This window comes from Hemicordylus capensis, chromosome 1 (assembly GCF_027244095.1).
Source record: "Hemicordylus capensis ecotype Gifberg chromosome 1, rHemCap1.1.pri, whole genome shotgun sequence".
Classification (NCBI taxonomy): domain Eukaryota; kingdom Metazoa; phylum Chordata; class Lepidosauria; order Squamata; family Cordylidae; genus Hemicordylus; species Hemicordylus capensis.
In genome coordinates this window covers 75,542,512-75,555,254 of record NC_069657.1, presented here as the reverse complement: position 1 = coordinate 75,555,254, position 12,743 = coordinate 75,542,512, and the positions used below count along the sequence as shown (strand labels likewise).

Sequence of the window (12,743 nt, the reverse complement as noted above, 5' to 3'; positions counted from 1 at the left end):
TCCCTTATTCTGTAGATGTGAATTTTTTCAAGTTGTTATTTTATGACTGACTCTGCCTCCCCAAGCTGTTTTTGGCTGGTAGCTCCTGAGGCTCAGGCAAAAAAAAGGAGCTCCCAGAAGGCAGCTGTAAGTGCTTTCAAACCATAGCTCTGATGCTGTTATGTATGAGGCAAATTGTCATTTATTGTTTGATTAATCATATAGCAAGCGATAGGACACCTTCACAGGTAGTACAGGTGAAACTCGGAAAATTAGAATATCGTGCAAAAGTCCATTAATTTCAGTAATGCAAATTAAAAGGTGAAACTGATATATGAGACAGACGCATTACATGCAAAGCGAGATCAGTCAAGCCTTAATTTGTTATAATTGTGATGATCATGGCGTACAGCTCATGAAAACCCCAAATCCACAATCTCAGAAAATTAGAATATTACATGGAACCAAGAAGACAAGGATTGAAGAATAGAACAATATCGGACCTCTGAAAAGTATACAGTGTACTGTGCTTGATTGGCCAGCAAACTCGCCTGACCTGACCCCATAGAGAATCTATGGGGCATTGCCAAGAGAAGGATGAGCAGGGTGGATAAAAATCAATGATTTCTTTAAAAAAATCAAAAAAATTGGATTTTTTTGATTTAAATCGGATTTTTTTAAATAAAATGCTTTTTGAGGAAAATATATTACCATCCAAAGGTTATTCCATCATGAAATAAAGATTAGTTTTTTAATTATGTAGATAAGGCTGTATATGTTTAAATTTTTTGGTAAATAAATTCCATTAATCCATTCACAATGTCATGCTCTTCCAGAGGTTTTTGTAAGATTATTGGGCAGTTTCTCTGCCTACAAGATATTATCACAGATGCTTGGTTTACTTTTGCAGTTCTCAAAACTGAATTTGACTCAGCAGAGATCACATGCCTCTTCTTCACAGCAAAAATGTTATGACATGAACAGAGTTGAGAAAAAGACCTTAATCCTATTGTTCTACAAACCTATGAATACAGAATCAACCCCTTCAGTGCTAAGTTTCAAGAAGTTCAGTGAAATAGAATAGAAACAATATTTTTCTGATTGTTTGGAGTGGAATAGATCTGCACAAGAAGAAAGTGAAACTAAGTGTGAGGAGGGAGGGGCAAGCAGACAAGCAGTACAAAATGAAAGTGAAACTTTCTGAGCACAATACTGCATAGCCACAGACAGACAAGTCTTTGGATCTTTTTGTGTGTATGACCTGAGGTTTATCACATTCTTTCCTTGGAGGAAAAAACCTATAATGGCAGCAGGCCGTAAAAGAGACCCAGTTTGGCAATATTTTAATGAAGTTCCTTTACCTATTGGTAAGGCAGGCATGCGTGCAAAATGCAAACACTGCAACAAAGAAATGCAAGGCCTGGTGGCCCGAATGAGGCAACATCATGAGAAGTGCTGTGATGAAGATGACCAAAGAAACACATTTGAACAGGCAGGATCTTCAGGTTGGTAAACATTTTTATTGAATCATATAATATTTCTAAAGACTGCCTTGAACTGTCATGTTTGAGCAAAATTATATTTCTTATTATTACTGCATGTTACTGTCATTTGGTACAGTTATGAAGAAAAGCAAATATTCCTTTTGGGGCAGTGCTGTGTACAATAAGCAGAAATTGTATAAACAATAAAATAACAGCATTGACTTTTTTGTTTAGGGGAATTCATGGATTCTGGAAACTATCCACCTTCAAGATCACCATCCTCCTGTTCTACAGTTTCAGAGTTATCCATCCAGGATAGTGCTTCATTAGCATCATCATCAGACACCCACAGCCACATATCACTATCACCTAAAAGAAAGAAAAAATCCTTCCCTCCTGGAACCACCATAGATAAGTTTGTGATAAAAACTAGCAGATTAGAAAAAGAGTTAATTGATGAAAAAATTGCCCAGTTTGTTTATGCAACCAACTCTTCTTTCCGTCTGACTGAGAACCCACATTTCATTAATATGGTTCAGTCACTGAGACCAGGATACAGTCCACCCAGCAGAGCAGATGTTGCAGGGAAACTGCTGGATAAAGTGTATGACAGAGAAATGGAGCAATGTGCAACAGCTCTGGAGGGTAGAATTGTTAACTTAAGTATTGATGGGTGGAGTAATGTCCACAATGATCCTATTGTATGTGCTTGTATAACAACAGAAGAAGGGAAAGTCTTCCTTGCACAAACAATTGATACGTCAGGAAATGCACACACAGCAGAATACTTACAAGACGTGGCAGTAAAAGCTATAATAACATGTAAACAAAAATTCAAATGTCTAGTATGCAGTTTGGTCACAGACAATGCTGCAAATGTATCCAAGATGAGAAGAAATTTAGAAGAGCAGGAAGGGAATACAAAGCTAATAACATATGGTTGCAGTGCTCATTTGCTGCACCTCTTAGCCAAAGACTTAAGTGTTCCAGAAATAAAGACTAATGTTGTTGAAATTGCTAAATACTTCCGTAACAATCACTTTGCTGCAGCAGCTCTGAAAAGGATGGGTGGAACCAAGCTAATGCTCCCACAAGATGTTAGATGGAACTCTGTGGTGGACTGTTTTGAGCAGTATATCAAGAACTGGCCTATTCTGATGACAGTTTGTGAACAAAATCGAGATAAAATAGATGGCACTGTCACGGCCAAAATCCTCAACATTGGGCTTAAGAGAAATGTTGAACATATGCTGAGCATCCTGAAACCCATCTCTGAATCTTTAAACAAAATACAGAAAAATAGCTGTTTTATTGCTGATGCTGTTGAAATTTGGAAGGAACTGAGTGAACACTTAAAAACAGAACTATACATGGACAGAATTAAATTACAAGCATTAAAAAAAACGAATGGGACAAGTACTGTCTCCAGCTCATTTTTTGGCAAATATTGTCAATATCCAGTACCAGGGTCAAAAGGAAGAGGAGTTAGCTATGACATAGGTATCCAGCAATCATCCATCTGTAATGCCAACTATAATAAACTTCAAAGCTAAGGGGGAACCATTCAAGAAATATGTTTGCTGAAGATATTTTAAAGAAAGTCACACCAGTGAACTGGTGGAAGTCACTTAAGCACTTGGATTTAGAGACTGTTCAAGTAATGATTTCACTTTTAACAGCAGTAGCTTCTTCTGCAGGCGTTGAAAGAATATTCTCTTCCTTTGGACTCATTCATTCTAAATTGAGAAATCGTTTGGGACCTGATAAAGCAGGAAAGCTTTTTTTTTCTTTCCAGATTATGAACAAAGAAGAAGATGAAGATGACGAGTGAGCTACAGAGGACAGTATTTAAGTTTTTCATGTGTAGGCTGGGCTGACAGTCTAATTTTCTTAAAATATATATATATTGTTTAGCCAAATTAGTTAACAAACATGGATGTTTGTTTAAGCAAATAACATATGCTGTAATGTTATTGTTTCAGTTGAATAAATCTATTTAAATTGTTATTATTAAGGTAATGATTATTTTTCTCCTTCCTAAGTACAACAGAAAAGTTGTCCAAATATGAATGATTAACCTATTAAACTAGGGATAAAAAAACTAATATGAAAAGTTGTTATTCTAAAAATCTTCATCTACTTGCATATTAAAGTTATACCAGCAAGAATTAGTCTTTATGTAGAAAACTATGATTTAAATCAAGCCTTACTGACTAGTGATTTAAATCGTGATTTAAATTGTGAATTAAATCAGTTTGATTTAAATCAAATCCACTCTGAGGATGAGAGACATGAGACCAAACAATGCAGAATTGCTGAAGGCCGCTAATGAAGCATCCTGGTCTTCCATAATACCTCATCAGTGCCACAGGCTGATAGCATCCATGCCACGCCGCATTGAGGCAGTAATTGCTGCAAAAGGGGCCCAAACCAAGTACTGAATACATATGCATGCTTATACTTTTCAGAGGTCCGATATTGTTCTATTCTTCAATCCTTGTCTTATTGGTTCCATGTAATATTCTAATTTTCTGAGATTGTGGATTTGGGGTTTTCATGAGCTGTACGCCATGATCATCACAATTATAACAAATTAATGATTGACTGATCTCGCTTTGCATGTAATGCGTCTGTCTCATATATCAGTTTCACCTTTTAATTTGCATTACTGAAATTAATGGACTTTTGCACGATATTCTAATTTTCCGAGTTTCACCTGTACAGTACTGTAAGTGTTTTGAGGAATTACTAGATCACAGTTGCTTGTTATGAAGAGAGGATCAAATGGCACAGATGTTTGGACCCATTTGCTATAAGCAAATATTTTTAAAATAATCAGGAAATATCTCTCAAAAAGCCTATAGTTTTAAAGAAAGATGTTTAACAAGCCCAGACATAAGCAATCGGAATAAGTCTATTCCAAGGTGAACAAATGGAGTGAAGCAAATTTATCAAACACCACCTCATGAAAGCTGCCAACACACTGTCTGTTGCTCAGAGACCAGAAATGAATGAAAGCTATTAACGCAGTTGGTGAACAGCTCACATGAAAACCTTCAGAGAAGAAAGATGAACTGGCAGCTTTTTCCACTGGTTTGCAATTAATCAGTACCACGTGACATGTCCTGACTTGTTATCCGAGAGGAATGGATACACCACCAGATAACCTGCTCAGCGATGATACAGACAATGCCATTCTGCAAGTACAATTGTGTCAATTTATTACCACATTGTCATCAAATGATGGCAAAATATGAACAATTCCGTGTGAACTGGCTGATGGTATTAACCATTAGCTGATGGGTAGGCAAATATATCAGTGACAAAAGTACTAGATTAAAATGTCTAACAACTTGAATGCAGTGGCCATGGATAAAGTTACATTAGATCTCATACATATGATATGATCTCAGGCAGTATCAATACCTCACCCAAGTTTTGGTGTACAAAAACGAACGCCTTAGGCTAGCATTTGGTAGTCTAAACTTGTCTCCTGCCTGGCTGTCAGAAGAGACCATTACTGGAACAACCAGGTGAAGGAAGTCCCTTAACTGTGAAGTTCAACATCCCTTTGCCTTTCTTACTTGGTGCAGGGAGAGTATTGTGAATGGAACAAGCTTATCAGCATAGATGGACTCAAACAGTATGATTCCATGTTAGAATCAGAAATATATAGGTGGTTAATACAGGAGATTTCCAAAGCACACATGTACAATAATCCAAGCATCCTAATCCAGGAGTTTACACCCTCCAAAACCATGAAGAACAGCCCACATACAGTACATTAACAGAACTTGAAGTGTTAAAAAAGAAAACAAGTTGTTCTAGTAAGAACTAATCAGCCTACTTTCCTTTCTCTGTCTCTACAACTGGACTATGTTTGGCTCTAATTGAGGTTCACAAGCTAGATCTCTTGCATCTCAAATGTTCACGTTTCCAGCATCTTGGATCAGGGTGGAAGACATCACAAAACTACACCATTGAGGTGTCCCTGTTCACTCACTAAAACTGTACCAAATTTGGTCCAAATCAGTTAGACAGTCCTCAAGTTAGTGCATTTGTGCTTCAAAAATTCAAACGTCCGCCAACTTGAATCTAGGTGGTTGACATCATCACAAACTACAGCACTGAGGTTTCCCCGTGTGCCCCTATAGCTGTAGCAAATTTGGTTCAAATCAGTTAAGCTGTTCACAAGTTAGCCCACTTGTACCTCAAAAGTATATGCATCTGCCATCTTGAATCGGGGTGGATCACATCATCACAAACTACGCCGTTGAGGTGTCCCTACAACTGTACCCGATTTAGTTCATATTGGTCCAGCCATTGCAAAGTTGATGGAGGTGGGGGACACGGACACACACACAGAATGCCGGGTGATCTCATAAGCCTACTGGAAAGTAGGCTAAAAAGATATGAGAGTTGACACATCTCAGGAAAAGCAAAAGGATTTGGTGAAAACTCATTTTTGCCATCTCTGCAATCTGGCTTTCCAGATAGTTTATTACACATATCTACACCCCCTTCTACCAATCACTTGGCACTTTCAGAGCAGCTTACAGTTTAAAACAAATTTTACACAAAACATGAAAGCACAGTCATTTAAACACAGAACCAGCACAATCAAGATAAGACATTTTGAATCTCCGTGGAAATAATCCTCATCATTCTATATCATGAACCCACAAATCACCACCACAATCTGCCAAAAATCCATTTAGGCCTCATCAGTTCCTCAGACATACAGACAATACATAAGAACTGAGGCTATTAGGGCATGTTTGGAAGAATAGGATGGAAAACTAGCATACAAATACACTTCCACATTCTCTTTGTACAATTGTAAGCAAGCTCATTCTGTTGTCTTATAGTCAAACAGTAAGGTCATCGAAAGGGGAGTTTCTATAGTGAAGCTGAAATTCTCCCACTATGTATGGGTAGCATTCACTTTGTGAACAGCTGGACAAAACAAAGACTCCCATCCCTGGAATGCAGTCTCAAAACTTTTCACCTCCATTCCTATATTGCACATTATCTTATTTTTGATGCCATTCTACACAGTTCTCACTAAGCAAAATAGTACAATTTTGAGACACATAAGATTACTCCAGAGCAGTTTATATAAATTATGCTGAAATTACTTCCTGAACATCAGGATTATTACTGCATTATGCATGGCAACAGAAACCAAATAGCACAGATTTCAAACTCCTCACTTTTGATCAGAGAATATACATTAATTTTGGAACACATACTCAAATATTCTATTTTCCTTTGTTCTCTCTCTCTCTCTCTCTCTCTCTCTCTCTCTCTCTCTCTCACACACACACACACACACACACACACTCACTCTCCTCCAAACAAAAGCAAAGTTCTACTGTAAAATGGCAGACCATCTTGGCACATATGATCAAATGACTAAAGGTAAAAGTTCTTCACCTCTTGTCGACATGACCAAAGAATTTGAAAGTAGCCACGCAGTCCTCCTAAAGTAATTTTCCCCCCTCAGGAAACTCTGCACTGAACTCATCTCTGCATTCACAGAACATCCCTATTCACATAATTTATTCCCAAGATAAAGTAGAAGTTCTCTTTCATCAAGTTGCGCCTTAGTCTGCTGTTTATCTGTTCCACAACTCTGAAGTGTGATGGAGCTTGACTTGCCTGCCTCACCTTCTGGTGGGACACAATAAGAGCCCTGCTGCCTCCACCAGGTAAGGAAGAAAGGTGGACAACTGAAGTTGGATAGGAGCAGGTCAGGAAACCCAATCGCAGAGATAAGAGCGCTCTCTAAGCTACCACCAGCATTCCTACCATCTCTTTAAGTGACTTCAGTCTGTTTCACTCCTTCAGTGTGTAAACAAAAACAGTTTAAATGAATTAAAGAGTTATTCTAGGGTAACAGATGGTTACCCACAAGCTCCAGATTTTACATACAAAAAAGCTTTCATGAAAGAAATTACTTTTTTATTCATCTCTTTGGCACAAGCCTAGTTTGATCTCCTTTTCAACTCAAGTTGAACAAACCTGGACAAATGTGTAGCACCAATTTCACATCAAGTAAATTTTTAACAAGTACTATTCAATTTTTGCTCAAACTACGAACAGCTCAACTTATTTGAAGAGCAGTACCTTTGTCTCCAGTTTACTACATCTGACAAAAAAATCTTCTATGGTGCATATTTTAAAGATTTTTAGGGGCTAAAAGGGCCAACTTATAGTATGAATTTCTAAGCAAGAGATAGTTGTATTGTGCTGATAAAGACTGCATACTTCAGAGCCACGTCCTGAATTTGGTTTGCCAAAACTGAAGATCTGGTTGTCATCAAAAATTTAACAGGAACAACAAGAACAGAAACCAAACTACATTTACCACTGATTGGTAGATCCACTTCATTATTAACTTACCGTGGAACTGCTAAGGAATTCTCAGAAACACTTTTATAGGATGATGTGCAAGTATCATTCTATGTACTGATGGATGGGGATATAGCTCAGTGGTAGAGCATCTGCTTTGCATACAGAAGGTCCCAGGTTCAATCCCTGGCATCTCCAGGTATGGCAGGGAAAGGTCCCATGCCTGAAACCTTGGAGAGCCACTGCTAAAGTAGATGGACCATTGGTCTGACTCAGCATAAGGCACCTTCCTATGTAAAGCCAATAATCAAGATTCAGGTCAACAGTAGGGTTTGGAAGCGGAAGGGTTGGTGCCTCCAAGAGTACTACAAGTCTCTGCCAAACAACTTCCACCACACCTTCTCTTAACCACTCTGCCCCACTTCTGTTAGCAAGCTCCTCCTATAAGCCATGATAGGTAAATGGAACAGAAATGGGCAAACATTTCTCCTCAGTTTTTTTTTTTTTGTTATGGAATACAAGACAGCTTTACTACAAGTAATCTTGTGGTCGTGAACTTGCTCTCTTGTATGAAATATGTAGAGCAAACCAGTCTAGTGTTCTCAATACCAAGAACAACATTTTAAGGTTCACCTAATGTGTATCAAGTTTCTTCCATACTAATACACAAGTCTCTACATTTGAGCAGTGTATTCTCCTCCTTGTCCCAATGTCAGAGTCCAGTCCTCTGACTTCTCAAAATGTCTTTCCCTAATGTCATATATCAGTAGTTGATGCCAAATAATTACCTCTGAGTATACACTGGACTGCATTTATTCCAGGATTCTACTGAATAATTTGGAATGGCTGCAGAATTCTGCATTCTCTCTCAAGCATTTTCTTTTTGGTTTTTATTTTAGTTTATCTATTTAACATATTTGTATACCACCCAAAATGCAAGTCTCTGAGCATTTTACAACAATACAAAAAAAGGTTAAAGCATTACAACAATTTAAAACTTAAAACAATGTTAAAACTATTAAAAATCATCCAACAATTAAGCCTGTGTAAATAAATGTGTCTTGACTGCCTTTTTAAAAGTTGTAAGGGGTGGAGAGGCTCCTATTTCAGCAGGGAGAGTGTTCCAAAGCCTTGGGGCAGCAATGGAGAAGGCCTGTGCCCGAGTAGTCACGAGACGGGCCACTGGCAACTGCAGAAAAACCACGCCTGATAATCTCAATGGGCAGTGTGGTTCATAGCGAAGAGGTTCTCTTAAATACCCAGGGCCCAAGCTGTTTCGGGCTTTATACGTTATAACCAAGACCTTGTATTTCGCCCGGAAACATATCGGCAACCAGTGTAGATCTTTTAAGATAGTGATATGGTCTCTCCGAGATGACCCAGAGACCAATCTGGCTGCCGCATTCTGGACCAATTGCAGTTTCCAGACTATGTATAAAGGCAGCCCCACACAGAACGCATTGCAGTAGTCAAGTCTGGAGGTGACCAGCAGATGTACTACTGTTCTGAGGTCATTTGTCTCAAGAAATGGGCGCAGCTGGCATATCAGCCGAAGCTGATAAAAGGCACCTCTGGTCACTGCCTCAACTTGGGACACCAGGGAGAGGTTTGTGTCCAGAAGCACCCCCAGACTGTATACCTGTTCCATCTGAGGAAGTGCGACCCCATCCAGAACAGGCAGATCGAAATCATCTCCTGAGTTCTGACCCCGCACAATAAGTACCTCAGTCTTATCTGGATTCCGTCTCAGTTTGTTATCTCTCATCCAGTCCATTACCACCTCCAGGCAGAGATATAGGGAGGTTATGCCTTCTCCTGATGCTGACACGGAGAAAAAGATTTGGGTGTCATCAGCATACTGATAATACCCTGCACCATAAGAACATAAGAACAGCCTTGCTGGAACAGACCCAAGGCCCATCTAGTCCAGCATCCTGTTTCACACAGAGGCCCACCAGATGCCACTGGGAGCCTACAGGCAGGAGCTGAGGGCATGCCCCCTCCCTCCTGGTGTTACACCCCTTCAACTGGTACTCAGAGGCATTCGGCCTCTGAGGCTGGAGGTGGCCTATAGCCCTCTGACTAGTAGGCGATGACAGGCCTCTCCTCCATGAAGTTATCCAAACCCCTCTTAAAGCCATCCAGGTTGTTGGCTATCACCACATCTTGTGGCAGAGAATTCCACAAGTTGAGTACGCGTTATATGAAAAAGTACTTCAGTTTGCTGGTCCTCCATTTCCTGGCAATCAATTTCATGGGATGACCCCTGGTTCTAGAGTTATGGGAGAGGGAGAAGAATTTCACTCTCTCCACACCATGCATGATTTTATAGACCTCTATCTATCATGTCTCCCCGCAGTCGTCTGTTTTCTAAACTAAAAAGCCCCAGGTGTTGTAGCCTTGCCTTGTAAGGAAGGTGCTCTAGGTCCCTGCTTATCTTGGTTGCCCTCTTCTGTACCTTTTCCAGTTCTACAATGCCCTTTTTTAGATGTGGTGACCAGAGTTGTATGCAGTACTCCAGGTGTGGCCACACCATAGTTCTGTATAAGGGCACTGGCGGTTTTATTTTCAATCCCCTTCCTATTGATCCCTAGCATAGAACTGGCCTTTTTCACAGCTGCCGCACATTGAGTCGACACTTTCAACAAGCTATCCACCACGATCCCAAGATCCCTCTCCTGGTCAGTCATCGACAGCTCAGATCCCATGAGCGTATACTTGAAGTTGGGGTTTTTCATCCCAATGTGAATCACTTTACACTTGCCAGCATTCAACTGCATTTGCCATTTTGTTGCCCACTCATCCGGTTTGGAGAGATCCTTTTGGAGCTCCCCACAATCTGCTTTGGATTTCACTACCCTAAATAGTTTGGTATCATTGGCAAATCTGGCCACCTCACTGCTTACCCCAACTTCTAGATCATTTATAAATAAATTAAAAAGCACTGGTCCCAGTACAGATCCCTGGGTCCCCACTTCTTACTTCCCTCCATTGTGAAAACTCTTCATTTATACCTACCATTTATACCTTCCTGTCCTTCAACCAGTTACCAATCCACACATGTACTTGTCCCCTTATCCCATGACTGCTCATGACCAAATCTCCTGATCATCTTTCCAAACAATTTTATGTAGCTATTAAACAACATCGAGACAATATGGAGCCCTGAGGGACACCATACCAAAATTCAGATTTTGAAGAACAGTTCCTGAGGGATACCATCAGGAATTTGCCCGAGAGGTAGGAATGGAACCACTGCAAAGCAGTGCCTCCCACCCACAACCCCTCAGACGCTCCAAAAGAATAATATGGTTTAATATCGAAAGCCGCCAAGAGGTCCAAAAGGACCCACAGAGTCACACTTCCTCTGTCAATTCCTAATTGGAAATCATCCATCAGGCCGACCAAGGCAGCCTCCACCCCATAGCCCATCTGAAAGCCAGTCTGAAACAAGTCTAGGTAATCAGTTTTTAGCCCACAACAGCAGAGATAAGCTTTATGGGTGTATAACCTTCTTTTCAGTATTTCAATTCCCAAACTAACTCTCTCTCTCTCTCTCCCTCTCTCTCTCTCTCTCTCTCTCTCACACACACACACACACACACACACACACACACCTCTACACCTTTTAAATTTTAGTATTTACAAAATATATTAAATGACTAATTATAGCAAACATTTCCAAAAGTTACCCAGCAGTAGGGATGCTTGCTTTTAAAGAGATTTTGCTTTATCACTCCTATAAAAAGGAGAGGTCTAAAAAGTTGCATGACCAAAAAGGCTGATTTGGTGGGTGGGAAATGCCCAATGGAATCTTAGAAGTCAGTGGTTGCTGAATAAGGATTCCAGTGATAGAGGCACTGCACAGCTCTTTGTTCATTCCCATGAATTACAGGAGTGGAGTATATAGATTTTAAGGCATAGAGCTTTGAGTTTTAGTGCAGAATTACCACGGCTTTAAATATAAGCTCAAAGTAATATGGCAGCAGTCTAATATTCAAGAAGTACAGGTTTAAGGACCTGTATCCCAACAGATGTGTACATACCTGTACTGCTGCCATGGCAAGCATGGCAGATTGGAACTTGAAAACAGCTGATAGAACCATTAAAGAGCAACATTTCTTAAAAGAAACTCAGTGAGTTCTGGTTAAAGATTAGTTCACCTAGGAAATGGGTACAACCTAGGAGTGTGCACGGAACTGGTCTGGGGCCATGAAAGAGGCCTCCGGACCGGTTCGGAATTTGGCTGGTCCGGCGGGAGGTGGGGGGGAGTGTGGCTTTAAGGGTGGGGAGGTAGTACTTACCCCTCCCGCCGCTTTTCCCCCTCCGGCGCTCGACTTATTTGCAAAGTTTTGGGGGCGGCAGAGTTCCTCCCTGCCGCCCCTGCCCCCATCGTTGTCTTGAAGAAGGAGAAGTTGGCGCCACGCATGCGCCCACCACCGCCGCATGTGTGCCGCATACGTCATATGCAACGTGTGACGTATGCGGCACGCACCGCGGCGGGTGCATGCATGGCGCCAACTTCTCCTTCTTCAAGACAACGATGGGGGCAGGGGCGGCAGGGAGGAACTCTGCCACCCCCAAAACTTTGCTAGTAAGTCGAGCGCTGGAGGGGGAAAAGCGGCGGGAGGGATAAGTACTACCCCCCCCTTAAAGCCACACTCCCCCTAGTGCCGGACCGCGCCTCCATGGTTCCGTGCACACCCCTAGTACATCCTTGCTTAACGTCACTGGGTTGTGAACATGAATTACGGGCTAGTTCATTCATTCTGGCCCTGTGTTCACAGCGAAGTTTCTTTAACCTTTAAAATAAAAGATGCATACACAAATTCAAACATTCATAATTCGATTTATAAATGAGACTCAACTATATGATGGTCCCTTAAAAAGCACTACTGTTATGAAAGATTTTATGCAGCCACAATA

The 12,743-nt window shown here is 40.6% G+C and overlaps 1 protein-coding gene and 1 non-coding gene across 10 annotated transcripts in view; one reads left to right on the top strand and one right to left on the bottom strand.

Moving 5' to 3' along the window:
- NUMB (NUMB endocytic adaptor protein) overlaps nt 1-12,743 on the bottom strand; it is a 137,333-nt gene that overhangs the window by 68,660 nt on the left and 55,930 nt on the right. The window lies entirely within an intron of this gene.
- TRNAA-UGC (transfer RNA alanine (anticodon UGC)) lies at nt 7,944-8,015 on the top strand. Its single transcript has one exon. It is a non-coding gene; the product is annotated as a tRNA-Ala (tRNA).